Below are 16,926 nucleotides of genomic sequence, written 5' to 3' on the forward strand. Positions count from 1 at the left end.
CAAAAGCATTTTATAAGCCATTGTCTCTTTTTTTCAGAAACCAGCACCGTGTGGCAAATTGTGCAGAATAGAAATGCCTATAATGAATGTATTTAGTACTGGGTCACGCCGATGAACATTCTGCCCCCATGAATAATACTGTTTTACAAGTTTGCAGCCCTTTCAAATTGCTGATCCCCAAACCCTATAGGCAAATGAGAAAAGCTAACACAAGCAACTGGGACTTTAGAAACCCATAGCCATCTGGCCTAAATCTCTAACAATCCAAGCCAATAATTATATCAGTTCAGGCTTTAGTGAACCCCTTTGCAAACACCAAAAGAGCAAAGAAAGGAATTAGTGGCCATTCTAAGTTGGGGTGGAGTGAACTCAGAGATAATCTAATTCCTTTAGTTCATGGACAGCTTTCTTAAAGCTTTGATAAATCTTTCTAAAACATTTTTCCAAAATTCCAAGTGCAACTTCTTTTCTGGCCATAATTGGGGAACTAGGCTCCATTAAACTCCCTTCTTAATGTCCATTAAAAGTATTTTGTTCTTTAAAAAAAAAAAGTCACTGCCCCTTTTTTAAGAAGAGTACAAGAGATGAATAATTCATAGTAAAATGCATTTTCAGCGGTGCATATTAACATATTTCAAACAGGGTGCAAATTAATACATAGCTATAGGAATGTGTGCTTATGAGCCATAGCTTAAGGAATTTAGAAATACTGTACTTTTGTGGCAAGTTTTGTTACGCTTCCCATCTTAGTCACTCCATATTCACCAGAGCAATATCTCTGAAAGAGATTAATCTGCAGATACTGCTATACAGAAAAGTTCCTATAAACAATTGTAATAGCGCTGGATTTTCCTTTAAAAATTGGCCTCATCAACTGTTTTACTACTAAAATGATCAGCAATATCCATATTGTGTTGCAACTCATGATTTGTGTTTATATTATAGACAAGTGTTTTAGCAGCTAATTGGTCTATATCTTCTATTCTGAAATAAAGTGATGAATAAACTGGTAAAAACACTTTGTAACAACACTCATTGGATCCCATGTCTGAGAAGGGAAACATGATTTTATTTAATGCCACACTACTTCTGTTAGTCATTCTAGAATAATACTTTCTTTAGTTTCCTTGGCTTTAAGGTGGTTAAGAACAATCACAGCTCTTTCTAGGCCTATTCTTCACATATTCAGTGAAAGCGTTTTGTTTGAATGTCCCTTAAACTCCAATCCACCTTTGACATGGCAGACTTTTCTTACAAAGAAGGGAGAGATTTCCACGTGCATCAAGCAGACATGTCTTACGGACTGTGGTATTGTGTATGTTGTTAGGCACGTGAGTGGAGTGCTGCTAAACCTCCTGGAGAGTAATCTTAGTTACTTCTTCCCTCATACATGTCTATTCACAATAAAAATTTAAGACTGTGCATTTAAAACTCAGCATCATAGCTGGAAAAGGAAAACAAACTAACTCCAACTATGACTTCTTATCACCTACATTACCACTTCAGAAAACATAGTTAGCTAGAGGTTTAATTAACTTTGTGCTAAGCCAAATATAGCTTTGTTTCTCTGGACTATATATTTTAAAGTCTGTCTCATTTCTCAAAGGAGTTTTGTTGAGCATTCAATAAAGCAGGATCTGTTTTAAAATGTATGGAGCCTTAGGTACAAAACACCTAAACCTAAGTAGACATGAAGAACTTTTGTTTAAAGAAAAACAGTGTCCTATCCTTAACAGTAGCAATAATTATAAACAATTAAATTAGCATGCTTGTCCCCAAAATGGGTTGTAATCATGTTCGACTTGATTTGTTCCCTTATATAGTGCCATATTATATATCATGGCATAATATATTTCAGCACATAAGACTTGACAAGTTCAAATGTGATTTGACACCTATTATAATAAATGTGAAAGATAAATCTTGCCAGATCAGAAGTACATTTTAAAAGAGTATTTCCATCATAATGGATGTAAAGTCTTTGTAAGTTTCTATTTTTTTTGTTTTATATCTTTTACAAACTTTTCCCAAAAAGGATGCATCATCACTGTCTTGTACCCCTTTACATTTGGATTTTGCTTTTAGATTTGGAAAAAGTGAATTTAAAGTGGATACAAATGATTCTACCTGTGATTCTGCATTGCTTTAAAGAGCACAATGTAGTAATGGTGCAAGAGCGGCAGTAGTAAGACACATGTTGCAATGATTTGTGTGGACTGCAGAGGGAAGTTATGCTGCTGAGTTAAGAAAAAGTCCAGATTAATTTGAGCATGTCTGAATAGAGTATGCATTGAGAACTGGCCTATTGGTATATTTTTCTTCTGTTCTGCTAAAAGAACAGATAAGTACTTGCCAAGAATACAACAAGTTGGACTGATTCTTCCCCACCTTGCACTATGTGTTACCATTTACATGTCTTCAAAGCAAGTGGAAGATTTTTGTTAATCAGACTTTGCTCCTTACATTTTGGTCTGGATTCAGGTACTCTAGGGGCATGTCCAGATGAGCGCACATGTGAAGGAGCATACATTTCCCGTGGCACAAATAGCAATGGCACATATTTGTGCTGTTGCTTTTTATCCCTGGGCATGCCCCTGCACATGCACTCTAGCATGCGACAAAATGAACCAGGTGGGATAGAGGAGGCTGGGGCCAGCACCTGTGCTGGCCCCAGCAGCCTCACCTGGGATCCTGGGAGCCTCCTGGGGCAGCAGCTGTGCCCAAACAGCCACTCAGAGCCTGGCTGGAAGCCAAAACATGACTTCGGCTGGCCTGGCTCCATTTCTGGCCATGCACACTGTGCTGCATGAGCCACATCCCTTTTTTTTAGCAGCAGGTTTTTTTTTCTTAGATTTCATAGTTCTAATAGCCCTTAGGGCTGGAAGGGACCTCGTAGGATCTTCTGGTATCAAACTAGCAGCATGGTGAATGGGTGCACGTGTGCTGCGTGTGGTTTGCAGCACCTCAAACAGCTTTGAGGTGCTATAAATTGCATGTGTGCATTTGTCTGGACACACTCCAGGGCTCCAGCCCATGGCAAAGGGCTTCAGCCCAGCACTGTTTCCCCTGCTACCTGGAATAGCAGAGAGAATCTTCCTACTCCTCCAACAGTGGCACAGAGCAGCTCTCCCAACTAGCAGAACTGGGTCTTTTTCCCTTGTAGAGAAACCCATAGAAACCTTCTCTTCCTTTCAGAAAGGTAAGGAAAACAGTGGGGAGAGGATGGGGGAAGAGTGTCTTAGCTCTTTCCAGCAGCTACTTAGGGTTGAAATATTATGTCCTCTTTCCCTCTGCCAGGCACAGGGGTATCTTCTTGATCAGTGTTGGTGGGCTCCCCAATGCAATGGTTCTTGGAGTCAAGATGCCTTTGAGATACGAGACAGATCACACTATCAGATATTGTTTCAGGCCATCCACAGACTGAGGTGACATGACATCAGTTATACTTCGTTCCTGTTTGCAAAGGTTCTTTGCCACAGAGGTTAGAAATTTACTTCTGATTTCATTTAAATGAAAGGATAGGGTGTAATCTAATTCCATGATACCAGGAGTCAGAGCTTTAAACATCAGCTGAAAATGCCTGTTTTAATCCACAGCTCTTCTTTCTGTGACAACTCTTTTTGCACAGGTATAAATAATTATGTAAGAATTGTGATGTGTTTTTTACATATTAATTATAAAGGAAGCATTTCTACAGTAATATGGTATTATGTAAATACTAGCTGTGTCTACATGAGATGCTTACTGCACAGTAGCTGATTAGTATTGCACTGTAGTATAACTGGGCACTAACCATGACACAATGCTGCTGCACAGTAGTAACAAGCTACTGCATAGTAAGCATCACCAAGCAACCATGCTGGGACGCTACTGAGAAGTAACGCTGGTTACTGTGCAGTCCTTTAGTATTTCGTTATGCAGTTAGTGTCTTGTGTAGATGTGATTGCTAGGTACTAGACCTTTCACCCCAATCTGACTGTCTCTCTCTAGGTGCATCTACATGAGAAACCTTAAGGCGCAGTGGACTGTTCTACTGGGAAGCAGTGCATCACGGCAGAAACCGTGCTAATGGTCTAATTCACAATTGAATTAGTCTACTGAGCATTAAGTGACACAAAAAAGATCTTCACCTTTGCTACTGCGCATTAGCACAGCTACTGAGCCTTTATCTAGTACTATTAGAGGTACTAAATGTGCAGTCACAAAGGCACATTAATAAACATGTAGATGCATCCTCTCTGGTGCAAGTAATCTTGTTGTATAGTGGCACTGTTTCAGTAACGGAAATTAAAACTATCCCCATCCAGACCAACCTCTATTTTGGTGCTTAGAGCATTTTCTTGAGAAGCGAGAGGTGTAATTTTGAATTCTGTCAGGCAGGGAAGGGATTTGAAACCAGGTCTCTCCCTTTCTGTGATAATGCTTTAGCCATTAGGCTACTGTATAAAAGGTGGGCAACATTCTAACCCGCTCAGATAGAAAATTGTTTTATGTTGAACTCAGTGCTGCCGGGGTTTGTTAGGCATGCCCACACCACGTCTTCTGGGCTGGGTCTTTTAGGATCCTAAGACAAAGGAATGCTCAGCCTGAGGATCCTGGATTTACATTGGAGATAAGTGCTATGTTACTCACCCCTTTTGTGAGAGAGGTAGTTCCTTGCACTTATAGACAACATCACCTAGATGACATCACCGGTGAAAAGGTAAGCTTTTCAGGCTTCTAGAGGTTAGGCAAGACTTTTGAGGATCGCATTCTTCTGTAGATACCTAAGCCATTTTGTGAATCTGGGTTTAACTGCCTAAGGTGCTAACATCAGAAGTTAAATTGCATGATGTTTTTAACTGCATATACCTCAGATATACAAATTCTGTTCTCACTATTATAAATCTGCAATCAGACTGTTAAAAAGAGTTCTGGTGGAACAGGATGAACATTTGGTACAGCAGGTTCACAGGACCGTAACAGTCTTTCATCTGGAAATTGCTTTGGGATGGAAATAGCAGTGAGGTCTCAAATGCTTTGGTGTGGATAAGGAGAGGAAAATCCAATTACCCCTTCCCTGCTATGGAACAATATGCAGTTTTACCCTAAAACACAGCAGATGTGTATTAGGCAGGAGCCATCAGTGAAGGGGTGATTGTTTTGCACTGATTTTACCATCTCTGCACTTTTCAAACATTTAGTGGTATTGTAGCTCCAAGGAAGCTATGCTACCAGGACGTCTCCTGTACACAGCGATTCCCAGTTCCCAAGAGAGGGAGGTGGGAAGGGGCCCACACTGCTCCTTTCCCCCTCTCTGCTTTGCCCAGCCTGAGCAGGGGGAGAGTGGAAGGGTGGATCAGAGCCCGTTCACTTCATGGGCCCAGCCTGACTCCCCCAGTATCTCAGCTGGGGGGGGAGGTGGTCCGAGAAGTCCATGAGTTGGGGGGGGGGGTTCAGATCCACCCCCCAACCTCCAGCTTAGGCCAGGCAAAGCCCAGCTAGCAGCATGCTTCTACTTGCTTAAACTCTCTCCCTTCCCATCTCTCTCCCTGCTGGCAGCCCTGGATCTGGGGAGTAGGGGCAGGGCTATGGAGGAGGACAGTTAGGCAGCCTCTGTAGAGGCTGCTGGTGTGCTTTCCCTACTGGCCAGGAGGGCCAGTGCAGGCAGATTCAATTCTCCTCACAAACATCTGTTGTTTGGCGGGGGGCTCTAATTCATGGCACTTTATGTAAAGTGCCATGAATTAGAGGTAGAGCCTAAATGTCTGTCTGCACTCATAATCACAAGATACCAGCCAAGCAACTGTGCCATCTTAGAGCACTAGTTTATCCATTGCAGTATCTTCTAAAAGCTTATTTTCTGCTGCTTCAGAGACAAGTGGGAAAAGTAACAAAATACAGGAGCCAAATTGTATACCTAGAAAAATATATATTTCTTTCTCTTCAGCCAGCAGGTTGACACTGTAAAGCATGGGATTTGAGTTATAGGGGATAGTTTTTCTATAGATAAGCAGAGTCCCACCTTCCTGCTATCAATCCATATATTTTACTATCTCTAAAGTCACTTTAGAAAAAAGAGATCTAGTCAAACATTAAATTATATCAAACTTTCAAAATCCTACTACCACCTGCTTATGAGTGAGAAATGTTCTTGACAAGTGAGTTAAATATTAGTTTTTTCATTATCATCCATCATAATGGTAAAGGGCAGGTGAGCAGATTTTCTGCTGTGGGAGTAAATTTTCATGGCAGTTTTGCAAGGCAGCATTATGTACATAAACAGAAAGTTTAACTTTTATATATTTCATGTGACATAAATATTATACCTAGATTTTGAGTGCCTTTCTGGACCAATAAAATGTTTATTTCTCAAAATTCTTTGAAATTGCTAAAGAAGGAAATGCATGGATCTTGTGGTTTACCAAGTCTTTATTAAAAACAAATGCCTGTCCTATGACTGCTTTTTAACTGTGTATAGGAATAATTCATCTGGCACAGAATATGCTGGGAGCTGCACTGTTTGATCACTCTAATCCAACTGTAATTTTATTTACTTATTTCCTTCTAAAGCATACAAAGTACAATATCTGTATTTGAACTCTTTTTATACACATTTGTCTTTAAGAGCAGTACATGCATTTTATCACGATACATTTATGACTTTCAAAATAATAAAAAAATGTTCAAAGCATAAATTGTTAAAATAAAGGACTGGGACAAATTTCTATTCCACAATACTCAGGGAAGCAGAGCCTCCTGAGGAAAGATGCACATGTTCTAGTCTCACCTCATCTTCTTTTTCTCAACACCTTCCCTTCTGTCTATTTTGCATCCTTGCAAATGCACACTATTATAATATTCCTCCTTTTGCTCAGTAAAAGACGGCACACAAGGAGTAAAAATGGCTCATAACCTTCTCTCTGTTTCTCTAATACAAGAGATAGCTGAACAGTGGTTGGTTTCCTATTATAAACTAGGGGTCCCTGGGCTGTTCTAGTTTATGCCTATGGACTTGGAGTCTTAAAGGACTCTTACAATAGGATTGATGTCACTGGTCTGGAAGAACTTCAGGTTATATAAATTTTCCTGGAGAATGCCTCTTATGTTGTAGGCCAGGAGGGACAATGATGTAATAGCCCCAATGTCATCTGAGGATTCCTATAAATTGATGAAGATTTCAGGGGGACAGATCATTTACCTTCACGGTTTTCTTCTGCTTCTGATATGTCTTGGTTTGTACACAAAACCAGACCCGCAGCTCAGGATCACAAGTGAAAACCTGTAATTTGGATGTGTGTGTTAAATTAAACCAGTAGCATCAATTGATATTGTAAAATATTAATTACCAGCCCAACAGAATTTAATTCTTGAATCATAGAGAATTATATATTTTCAGTGGATATTTATTTTGGATATAGAGGGCCTCACCTTGCATCATGCACGATAAAAGTTGATTCTTTTGCCTGGAAAAAGGTGGATGTTGTCTTTGTATGTCCTAGACATACAGCAGATTAACACTTGTATAACTTACATTGGTGTTTTATGCCAGTACAAATTATACTTGGATCCAGAGAAGAAGTTCTCCAAACCAGTTCTCCCATGAGAGCTATGACCTTAACTGTTACTGGAGTCCTTCACCATTATGCGGCAAAGGTGTATACAATAGCCTGTTTATATTCAGCAAGCAGCTACCCCAAGAAAACTGCAGAAACCTAACACATATACTATACCTATACCTACATTGTTCAATTTCTGTTGGAGTAACTCTACACCAGGTTCTAGTACGCTCTGGTTTAGGGACTTGCATTGTTTGTATGCTTTTTTTTTTACATGAATATAAAGAACATTTTCATGACGTATTCATAAATATTTTCATTAATTCAAAAGCTGACTGCAGCTTTCATGTTTCTGTCTACATTTTAAAATCTTTATGGGCATGTGTAGATGAAACAGGGGCCCTAAATTGAAGCACTGGGTTTTAAAAAACACTGCTTTAATTTAGGGCTGATTAACCCCTCCATGTCACATGCACACCCTGCTGGTTTACCTGCCTCTATGGTAGGTGGGGAGGGCGAGCTGCTGGTGGGCAGAGTGGTCCCTGGGCTGCAGGGTAGGGCTGTTGCTTCCCTCTGTGGCAGCAATGGCCCCCACACAGGTGGCACCCACCTGTAGCCACCTGGCTCAGGTGGTCCTGAGGGGCACTGCAGCCACAGAGTGAAGCACTGGGCCCCCACGCAGCTCAGACAGTCAGGCAGGCTTGGGGGGCGGGCAGTGGGAAAGATCAGGCTCGCCGCTTTACTTGGGTGGAGCCTGCCTTCCTGGGCGGCTGGCAGGCTGTCTGCAGGGCCTCCCGCAGAGACGTGGAGCTGCATGGAGCTCACTGCTTCACTCCATGGCTGTAGGAGCAGCAAACTAAAACTCCTCAGAGAAGTTTTAGTTTGTTGTACTCCAAGTCATTTAAAGTGCATTACACCACCAAATTTCCTACAGTGGCTGGAATTAATGTGCAATGCACCACCGAGGTGTGCAAATACCAGCACCGTTAAAGCAATGCGAAAGCATTTAGACTGCTTTAAAGTGTCATGTACACACGCTGTGTGGTAGATACCAGCTATCAACTTTCTCCCATTTGGTCTCCTCCCAGCATTTATATTTGTGAAATATTTTATTTATTATTTCTTCTAGGCTTCAATTATGGCTACCTGAGCCTAAACCTTTGCTTGACATTAACATATTCTCTTCAAATCTTCCTTTCCAATAACTAGCTAATAATTACCTTCTCCAAGATCCAAATGTAAATCTCTCTTGGCCTATATCAAAAGGATAGAGCATCTGCTTTTATGATATGTCTAATCCCACATCAAGTGAAGACCTTTCCACAGGCCTGGAATCTGTGCAAAAGGAGGAGCAAGACATCAGCAGGCCAGTGAGCTGCGAGTAGGAATCCATTCAACAGGAACATTCATTGTTGATCCATCTGCTCCACAGAGATTTTCAGGAAAATGTAAACTGCTTCTTTATACCCTGATTTAATAATTGGACAGTTTTCCTTTTTAATACTCCTCTGTAAATTTTGCCATGGGAGAAAACAAACATTGCTTTCTTCTTAACAGATGGAATATGCCATTCAGTATATAATTCAATCTAAGTCTAGACAATCTTACTTGTATGCATCTGGAACAAGGTTGTCTCCAGCTTCAGAGAATTAGAGATAAAATGTAGACCTCAGATATCTTTAGCGGTGCCAAAACTCTGTTCAGGATAACTGAAGGGAAATAGGGAAGAAAGGTGGCTTAAAGGCCTCTGAATCTCTGGAGTCAAGCCACTCTGTGGCGTGCTTTTGAACAGTCTTAGGATCCTTTTAAATTACACACAAGTTTATTAGCATCAGAGGACTTCAAAAGAACTTCCCTGGAGCCAAAAATCTGATCCAAAGGACTCTTAATCTTGAGTATCTATATATTGATAAATGGATTTGCATAGGTAAAGTCTTGATGGCAGAATATTTGAACATTTTATCATTGGGGCTTTTAGCAAACTGATTTTACAAAAGATTCCTATCGAAGGAATCAGTACATTAATGGCCTCCTTATTTTTAAGCCTTCAAACAAAAAACAGACCTCAGATTTTGCAAACAAGGACCAAATATGTTGTTTATTTTATTTAGTGATGAAAATTTAGACAGCACTATACTTAGGTCATCTGCACTTTTTTAATCTTAATTTTTCTGGAGATAGAAATGTGTTCCTCTGTTTTAATGTCATGGGAAAACATGTGGAAATGTAAACCTGCTGTAGGAAGCAGTCACAGTGGGAGCTTGTAATGGGAAAAAGGCAGGATGGTTTATCAACAGAATATGTAACATATACTGAACATCCGGCTTTCCGAGTAAGTTGTTAACAGTGCTTGATACAAATGTTTCTTTTTAAAGAATCAGATGTTCCTTCTTTTTTCAATAGCTGCAGTATGGTAAAACTGGTGCCATAAAGTCATTTCGAGAGACAGCAAACAACTTTGTTATCGTAATAGGCTTTTTTTCTTCTTTTTTTAAACAATGGATCTAGCAGGTGGCATGTGGCTGAGCCTGGGTCTATCACCATCTCCAGGGTGCCAAGACGTCCCTCAAAGTTTCTGTGGGAGGAATTTGTTGGTGGGATTTGGATTGTAAAGGCACGTGAGCATCTGCCGCCTGCTCAGTCTCATTACCATTCACACAATTAACTCCTGCAGCTCTTGGTCCAGCAGCCAGAGCCAGGGACTCAATTTTACTGCCTCTTTGACAATGCTTATTATCATTCATCTGAACTTAAGAGTTCCACTGCTTTAAACTCAGAGCAAAGTTTTATGTGAAAACAGATCACACAGAGAAAAGCTCCAGAACCAAAAAGTAAATTGACATGATAGTTACTAATAGCCTAAAATCAATGTATCCAAATACAATGCTATAAGTAAAAAAATCACTCTTCATGGTAATGGATTTTATCACTACTGAATAAAACACTCCACACTAAGAAAAGCATTCTACATTTTATGCTATTATATGCTTTTCAAAAGCATATTTTAACATTATCCACACTGACTAAAAATATTATTGCAGGTATAGCATTCTGCTGCTCTCCCCCACTCCCAAGCACTTCCACTGTTGCTTCAAAATAACCTCCTTTGCACTGTATACAAGATAAAAGTGTGTTTTCAATAAGGTAATTTGGACCACATATTTAGCAGAGTCTTTGTTGTTATTTGGGTTTGGGGGGTTTGGGGCGGGGGGGGGCTTTGTTTGTTTGGTTTTAGTCGTTTGGTTTGGTGTCTATGAATGATTTAAAAGAACACAGTTGAACTTGATATATTTTTCTGGCGTGCTTAGAATATAGAGAAACTTAGAAAGACCCATATTAGCCTGTACTGAATTACATAAATATCTAAAATAAATGCTGTACATTCTTTTAAGTGTTGTAACTCCTGACAAATGTTCATAAAACTGTAGTTGTTCCCATTTCATTTTTACTCACAATAAGGTGTTGCGTGTTCCTGTCTGGCCTAATGTGCTTTCAGTGATACGCAGAGCTCTCAAGAAGTGGAACTTAAACCCCTTGCCAGTAAATGGAGAATGCATCAAGCCACATTTTTTCAAAGCAGAACCATTCAGTTAAGAAAAAGAAGAGACTTAAACCAATCTTTCTCCAGTATGAGAAAGGCTGCTTTATTTGACACAATAAAGAAAACATTAGGCAGCCAGGCCAGTAGTTGTGATAATCCATGCTACACAGATGATCATTTGTGACTTTATTGAAGAATATTCAGTGCAGAGAGTAATGCATTTACTTCAATATATTGACCTCCATGTAGTATTAACATTAGTATATTTGAGCTGCATTAGGCATATGTATGAAATACATGTATGAAATTTACTTTCTAAAGTTTTAAAAACTTAGAGATCTTATCCTCTCTGTTAATTGTGACTATTAATTTATTCTTTTCAAACCTGCCACTTTCTATTTTGAAGAAAATCTAAAGTGAACCTACTTTGATCTCTGTGATGCATTTAGACACATGCATTGTGCTTCCAAATATGGTGATTGTTACTATTCAGTGCCAGGCATGTCATGTGCTATGGCAGTGTTTAAGCTTTGTGAACTGTGGGTGCATCTGTATGTGCAATTAATGTGATGAAATAAATGCCAGAACAGTTCAAACTGAAGTCAGCTGTTCCTAAGTGGACCATCTACACTTGCACCCAGGACAGCAGCAGTTTGAGCAGGAGCAGAGCAGGCCCTTGGCTGGCTGGGCTAACAGAGCACAATTTATACCCACAGTCACTATCTACACATGGATTTGGGGCACAGAAAAATACTCTGCCATAAGATAGTACCATCCTGGACAGTACTATCCTAGGGTGGAGTTAGTTAAGTTACTGCACCCTAATACCAGCACCTGTGTAGAAGGTGACACTTTATTATGGAGCTAATTAGTCTACACCACAGTAAAGCAATTATTCTACACCTAAGTAAGAACAAGCAGATGGGGTTAGCTCTTGGAGGTTCATGTCATGTAATCTGAGTGGAAAAGAAGCACAGGCACCTATCAAAATTAATTTGCTGAATCCCCTTGGAAGTAATGCATTTCAAATAAAGTTCCCCAAAAAGGAAGACTTAAGTGCCTAAAATAGGAATCAGGCGAACTTCAGCCATGTATCTCCATACTTTTTCCCTTTGTACCATTTCACAAACTTACTAGACCCCTGTCTGTTTTTTATGAAAATTCCCTAGGTACCTACATTTGCAGTTCTGCACACAAACAGCACTGCCATGCCTGAGCCATTAGGTGCCTAGCTCCTAGATCAGCCCCAGAAACTAGGCAAAGTAACACTTACTTCCCCTATTGAACCAATCTGGTAGGTAGTCTTAGAGCATACTTAACACATTCTAGCACACCCGCACAAGATTTAGTTGTTGCCACCAAAGGTAGAGGAAGTACTGGTGCCACCCTCTCTTGATATATTAACCTGTTAATTAAACCACACACAGCGGGATACAATTGCCTTCTCAGCCTGAAAGAGTTCAAATCTACAAGTCTAAGATCTGTTTAATATAAAGTACATAAACATTGATCTAAATCTAAACAAGACTCTCCCTAACCCTCTGCTGAGTGCCTTAAGCACTAGACTACAAAGTCATGCTTCCTTTGTGGTCTCTCCTCATTGCCCCATGAATCTTACCTTCTTTTCTTAACAGCATCAACAGCAGAAGTAGAGGGTGTTTATAATGCTAGCCAATAGCCGGTTGTTTCCGCCTATTCCTGGGAAGTTGCCAATGTGAATGCAAATCCCTTCTTGCTGAGGAGGAATTGAATGGGTCGCCCATTTCCTGGATAAGTGCTCCAATTAGTAGGCTATGATATAAAATATTGGCAATGGCACCCACACCATCATTTATAAAAAGGATAGCTTAGTTCTTTGAAAGAATAACTTTAGGGGCCTCCTGTCAGAAGAGTAGTCTGGATTTGGGATCTCAAATGGACAGTACTGGACCTAGGAATGGGACAAGGAGGGTGTTCCCAATGTTTTGGCTGTTCCATTCACTGCCTGGTCACTGCAGGCTTTGGGTGAGCAGTGATCGCCAGATAATCTGGACAGAGTCTGGCCAGAGCCCCTTCTTCCATGGCTAGGGACAGAAATTACACATAAACTGGTATAAGCAATCAGAAACTGGTTCAAATCTGTAATACAACACAAATTCAGTGCACATAAACCACTTTCAGAATGGTTGGAACCAGTTTAAAATAAACCTGGATGTACATAGCGTCGACTTAACTGATTTAGGTTAAATCAGTTTATTGAACTTCTGTCTCAGATTCCCTCCAGATTCAAGTTAACTCACAGTCCCACAACATGCCAGGATGCTTTGCACCTCCCTTGCAAACCCACTCTAGCCTTGGCCCAAGCTATCTGTGGAGCAGAGAGGCAAGCTCTAGCACCCCCTGGCTTCTGGCCTGGGCCACTGCTGGCATTTGGCTGCATTTCCAGAATCAAAAGTGAATGTCTGATCACTTGCTTATCCGTTCAATCCATGGAGCTTAGACTAACCTGCAAAGATTAAATAAATTCAGCCTCAGGCTTTTTGACCATCTGTACTTAGCCCATGCAGCTCCATAGCCCGGCGTGTGAGCACTACTGTTTTTTGCTCATTCCCTTTCTCCTCCTCCCTCCTTCTGCCTGGTGAATTAAGCAGCAGGAGAAAGGAGGGAGTGAGTGGCAGCAGCAGCACTTATCCCCTGGGCTCCAGAGCTGCCCAAGAGCAGGGGTACTAGTCCTTACTGAGCGCTCATGTGCAGCACAGACAATGCCACCTCATCCATGGCCCAAAGAAACATGGATCCACTCATGCAGAAGGATGGAGGCATTGGTCTACAGCCCTGTTTCAGGCATCTATTTCCCTCTTGCCTCCCCTTGCTGTTATATATGTCAGGGATTAGTGTTGGCTGCAGACAAGGCTGGGGATTTTGACTGGAGTGTGCCAATGCTCCTACTGGGAGTTAAACCTGACTGAATGATTGTTTCTGGCTAGAGGCGCTTGCTCCACTGCTCAGAGTTGGACCAATTGACATATTTGGAGTAAGGAAAGAATCTTACCCCATGGTAAGATTGGTACAGATTGGTATAGATTGGGGGGTTTTTTGCCTATGTTTATAGTGGGGAGCATGGCCCTCTTCTTGAGAGCTCTTGAGAATATATTAACAACCTTTACAGTAGCAGGGCATTGGCCATTATGGCCCCTCACTCACCTGGAGCAGGTTAGGATGTTAAGTTTTTTATTTGTGTCAGTGCTGGTTGTGTAGTTTTACTAAGAAGTTAGACTATGGATTTGTATAGGGTGGTTTAGATAGGGATGACTCTACCTCAGACAGGCGGTTGGACTAGCTGACTTACAGAGTCACTTTTAGTTCAGATATGCAAACCAAAACAATATTACAAAATACAATATCAACTCTATATACACACTAATGCTTGAGTGTGTGTACATATATAAAAGCACACATGCACACTTCAGGATTAGTGTGTGTATAGGGTTTATATTGTATTTTGTAATATTCTTTTGGTTTGAATATCTCAATTAAAAGTGATTCACCTGTTAAAAACAGAATTTCCTAATGATTTCTCATTCACTTCAAACTCTAGATTTCTATGTTTCTATGGAGTGCAGATTAAGCTTGTGAGTTATGACACACTCCTGTGCTTAATTTGTTTTACAGGCTGCCTTTTGACAGATCCTTGATCAGCATACTTTTGGCTTTATTTTCTTTAACCCTTGGATTACCCTTCTCAGGTGCCTGGCTTCTCCAATGCATGGGAAGGTTGGATGATCAACTCTAAATTTCTGTTTTTATTTTATAGACAAGGACCTAACATTAACACTGCAGTGCCTAACATGGAAAATTCTAAATATTTTATTATCTTAACGCTCTAAGGCTGTGTCCAGATGACCATGGATGTTTGGTTCCCAGGGACAACTAGTGACGGCGTACCTTGTGCTGCCGCTAGTTGTCCCTGGGGAATGTCTGTGCCACGCACACTCTGGCACACGGCAGATTACCCCGGGTGGGGTAAGGGAGGTTGCAGCCAGCATTGGCCCCAACCTCCCAGCAGCCTTATCTGAGGTCCTGGGAGCCTCCTGGGGCTGCAGCAACTCTGGCTGGCCAGGCTCTGGTTTTGAGCAGCACACACTGACCCCATGTACACCACTCTGCTTTTTTTTGCAAAGGTTTTTTTAACCCCCAGATATCCAGGGGTCAAAAAAAACCATGCTACTCCCTTGCAGCACAGAGAACAGCTGAATGTGCAGTGTACATGGGCACATACCGCAGGGCCACGCTTGCCTGAACATGGTCTAAATGTCTTACCTACTACATTGCATATCTTACCTGTGTGTTCATTACAGCCCGAATTTTTGTCACGGAACACTTCTGGTTTTTTTACCACAAAAATGTGCACTATTTGTATGATCATTTGAAAAATATAAACATAGATAAAGTATGGAGAACATTGGCTGTCATTTTTTCTAATGTTTTGATAATTTTTTCATCTATTAGAAAGGGAGATTTGTTGGAGTTAATTATCAATTCAGAATTTAAAAAACAAAATGTGTCAGCTGTGAGCCTATTCCAAAATAACATTAACTTAATGGAATGTGTTCTCCCTCCAGGGTTTATAAATCTGAAAACACCCTAATCTTTTTTAAAAGGCTGTTTCCAAACATGAAAGCCAAATCTTGGAACAATTTTAGTATGATGCAATGAGACTGTTGGCACCACCTCCCTTATAAATACAGTTGCATAGCAAATGTTAATAGTATGGTGACAAGTACTTAAAGCATGATCCTGAAAACTGACACACAAGTGACCAATATGCAGTGAACTATATAGATGCATGTGACTTCCAGTTTGATAAACTGATTTTTAAAAATTTAGATGAAAGCAAAATAAGTGTAGTAGACATGACTTCTGGACTGAATAACTAACAACTCCCTTCACAAAGTTAAAATATTTATCATTTTTGTTGCTAAGTGCCTTTTCTAAGGCCATCCTTGTTATGAAGATATTGTTCTTCTGCTTTGCCCCTACAAAGTCTTCTTGAATCACAATATGAAGCCATTAGGCAATGCAGAATAAGTCAAGCATGCACAGTACGGCATATGGGTAATTTCCATTAAAGAAGTTCAATATGTGGATAAAAGTAAAAGTTGATAAAAAAGGAATGTCAAATTCTGAATAGTATATAGCTATTGAGATAAAGTGCTTCACAAGTTAACTCCATGGGAATGCTTAATATTATTGCTAGGAACTGTTCTCTTAGCTTCAACACATCTTTTAAATACTAATGCTGAAGTATATACATATATACACACACTTATATAAGAATGAGAAATTATCAGCAAATTCCATTGCTAGCAGCTGAAGACGTATGCAAACCAAAAGAATATTACAAAACACAATATAAACGTTATATACACACTAATGCTAGGGTATGTGTGAATGTGTGCATGTGTGTGTGTTTATACACACATACACTCTCTCTCTCTCTAGCATTAGTGTGTATATAGCAGTTATATTTATTGTATTTTGTAATATTCTTTTGGTTTGCATATCTCAATTAAAAACGATTCAGCTGTTAGCAGCAGAATTTCCTAATCATTTCTCATTCACTTTGCAAAAACCAGGTTGTAAAATGACTTAAGGATGTTACAGTAAATGAAAGTTAGTCAGGCATTGCTGGTTTTTATGGTATCTTCAGCTTTGTTTTAAGCTTACTTTGGATAAAACTGTTCTTTAGCTCTATAATAGCCCAGCCCCTGGCACGGATCTTTGAAAACTCCTGGCACTCTGGTGTAGTGCCCGAAGACTGGAAGAAGGCCAATGTGGTGCCGATCTTCAAGAAAGGGAGGAGAGTGG

The 16,926-nt window shown here is 40.3% G+C and overlaps 1 long non-coding RNA gene across 2 annotated transcripts in view; it reads left to right on the top strand.

The window, feature by feature from the left end:
* Positions 1–16,926, top strand: part of LOC109309610 — a 70,196-nt gene that overhangs the window by 36,624 nt on the left and 16,646 nt on the right. For both annotated transcript variants that reach the window (XR_002100983.1, XR_002100982.1), the window contains one exon: positions 4,910–4,916. This is a non-coding gene — a long non-coding RNA (uncharacterized LOC109309610). The remainder of the gene's footprint in view (positions 1–4,909; positions 4,917–16,926) is intronic.

This window comes from Crocodylus porosus, unplaced genomic scaffold (assembly GCF_001723895.1).
Source record: "Crocodylus porosus isolate Cpor-Errol unplaced genomic scaffold, CroPor_comp1, whole genome shotgun sequence".
NCBI classification, from domain to species: Eukaryota; Metazoa; Chordata; order Crocodylia; family Crocodylidae; genus Crocodylus; species Crocodylus porosus.